This window comes from Balaenoptera ricei, chromosome 2 (assembly GCF_028023285.1).
Source record: "Balaenoptera ricei isolate mBalRic1 chromosome 2, mBalRic1.hap2, whole genome shotgun sequence".
NCBI classification, from domain to species: Eukaryota; Metazoa; Chordata; class Mammalia; order Artiodactyla; family Balaenopteridae; genus Balaenoptera; species Balaenoptera ricei.
Window position 1 is genome coordinate 57,156,551 of NC_082640.1, and position 2,915 is coordinate 57,159,465.

The following is a 2,915-nucleotide window of genomic DNA, read 5'->3' on the forward strand; positions in this document are numbered from 1 at the left end:
GGTAAGCTTGTATCACCATAAACTTTTCTGTTAGAATTGCTTTTGTTGTGTCCCATAGATTTTAGATCATCGTGTTTTCATTTTTATTTGTCTCTAGTCATTTTTTGATTTCCTTTTTAAGTTCTTCCATGATCCATTGGATGTTTAGTAGCATATTGTTTGGCCTCCACATTTTTTCTGTGTTTTTCTTTCTTTTTTTTCCTAGTCAATTTCAAATCTTATAGTGTTGCGGTCAGAAAAGATGCTTCATATGATTTCAATTTTAAATTTACATAGGCTTGCTTTGAGGCCAGGCATGTAATCTATACTGGAGAATGTTCCATGTGCAGTTGAAAAGAATATGTATTCTTTTGCTTTCAGATGGAATACTCTGTAAATATCAATTAATTCCATGTGGTCTAATGTGTCATTTAAGGCCTGTGGTTTCTTATGGATTTTCTGTCTGGATGGAGGTGTTAAAATCCCCCATTATTAGTTATTTTTTTCCAGGGAGGGCATGTTTCCCATTGGGTCACTCCTAGGGGTACTGCTTGCCCTCACCAATGAATTAAGACCCACAGATTCTCTCTGAGCACACTAGCACACCAGGACAAGATCTGTCAGAATGTGACTCTAGTCTCAGGCCCACTATTATTGTGTTGCTGTCAATTTCTCCTTTTATGTCCTTAACATGTGCCTCATATATTGAGGTGTTTCTGTGTTGGGTGTATATATATTTACAATTGTTATATCTTCTTCATAAATTGATCCCTTGATCATTATATAGTGTCTTTATTTATCTCTTGTAACAGCCTTTATTTTAAAGTCTATTTTGTCTGATATGAGTACTGCTACTCCAGCTTTCTGTTGATTTCCATTTGCATGGAATAACTTTTTCCATTCCCTAACTTCAGTCTGTATATGTCTTTAATTGTGATGTGGGTCTCTTGCAGACAGCATATATAAGGGTATTGTTTTTGTATCCATTCAGCCAGTCTGTGTCTTTTGGTTGAAACATTTAATCCGTTTATATTTAAGGGAATTTTCAATATGTATGTCCATGTCATTATTTTGTTTACTGCTTTGGTTCATTTTTGTAGATCTTATTTTCTTCTTTTCCTCTTTTGTTCTCTTCCCTTGTGATTTGATGACTATCTTTAGTGTTGTGTTTGAATACCTTTTTCTTTTTCATGTGTATACATATTTTACATTTTTTTTTTTGCTATTACCATGAGGATTTAATATAACTGTCTATACATATACAAATGATTGTTTTAAGTTGAGGATCTCTTAATTTCCAATGCATTTTTTTAAACATGTTTATTGAAGTATAATTGCTTCACAATGGTGTGTTAGTTTCTGCTTTATAACAAAGTGAATCAGCTACACATATACACACGTTCCCATATCTCCTCCCTCCTGCATCTCCCTCCCTCCCACCCTCCCCATCCCACCTCCCCAGGCAGTCACAAAGCACCGAGCTGATCTCCCTGTGCTATGCGGCTGCTTCCCACTAGCTATCTATTTTACATTTGGTAGTGTATATATGTCCATGACACTCTCTCACCCTGTCACGTCTCACCCCTTCCCCTCCCCATATCCTCAAGTCCATTCTTTAGTAGGTCTGTGTCTTTATTCCCATCTTGCCACTAGGTTCTTCATGACCTTTTTTTTTTCTTCCTTAGATTCCATATATATGTGTTAGCATACTGTATTTGTTTTTTTCTTTCTGACTTACTTCACTCTGTATGACAGACTCTAACTCCATCCACCTCATTACAAATACCTTCATTTCATTTCTTTTTATGGCTGAGTAATATTCCATTGTATATATGTGCCACATCTTCTTTATCCATTCATCTGATGATGGACACTTAGGTTGCTTCCATGTTCTGGTTATTGTAAATAGAGCTGCAATGAACATTTTGGTACATGACTCTTTTTGAATTATGGTTTTCTCAGGGTATATGCCCAGTAGTGGGATTGCTGGGTCATATGGTAGTTCTATTTGTAGTTTTTTAAGGAACCTCCATACTGTTCTCCATAGTGGCTGTATCAATTTACATTCCCACCAACAGTGCAAGAGTGTTCCCTTTTCTCCACACCCTCTCCAGCATTTATTGTTTCTAGATTTTTTGATGATGGCCATTTTGACTGGTGTGAGATGATACCTCATGGTAGTTTTGATTTGCATTTCTCTAATGATTAATGATGTTGAGCATTCTTTCATGTGTCTGTTGGTCATCTGTATATCTTCTTTAGAGAAATGTCTATTTAGGTCTTCTGCCCATTTTTGGATTGGGTTGTTTGTTTTTTTGTTATTGAGCTGCATGAGCTGCTTATAAATCTTGGAGATTAATCCTTCGTCAGTTGCTTCATTTACAAATATTTTCTGCCATTCTGAGGGTTGTCTTTTGGTCTTGTTTATGGTTTCCTTTGCTGTGCAAAAGCTTTGAAGTTTCATTAGGTCCCATTTGTTTATTTTTGTTTTTATTTCCATTTCTCTAGGAGCTGGGTCAGAAAGGATCTTGCTGTGATTTATGTCATAGAGTGTTCTGCCTATGTTTTCCTCTAAGAGTTTGATAGTGTCTGGCCTTACACTTAGGTCTTTAATCCGTTTTGAGTTTATTTTTGTGTATGGTGTCAGGGAGTGTTCTAATTTCATACTTTTACATGTACCTGTCCAGTTTTCCCAGCACCACTTATTGAGGAGTCTGTCTTTTCTCCACTGTATATGCTTGCCTCCTTTATCAAAGATAAGGTGACCATATGTGCATGGGTTTATCTCTGGGCTTTCTATCCTGTTCCATTGATCTATATTTCTCTTTTTGTGCCAGTACCAAACTGTTTTGATTACTGTAGCTTTGTAGTATAGTCTGAAGTCAGGGAGCCTGATTCCTCTAGCTCCCTTTTTCATTCTCAAGATTGCTTTGGCT

The 2,915-nt window shown here is 36.5% G+C and overlaps 1 non-coding gene across 1 annotated transcript; it reads right to left on the minus strand.

Annotated features, from left to right (window-relative positions):
- Window positions 1-494: 494 nt before the first annotated feature.
- LOC132361443 (small nucleolar RNA SNORA3/SNORA45 family) lies at window positions 495-623 on the minus strand. Its single transcript, XR_009501731.1, has one exon. It is a non-coding gene; the product is annotated as a small nucleolar RNA SNORA3/SNORA45 family (small nucleolar RNA).
- Between the last annotated feature and the right edge of the window lie 2,292 nt (window positions 624-2,915).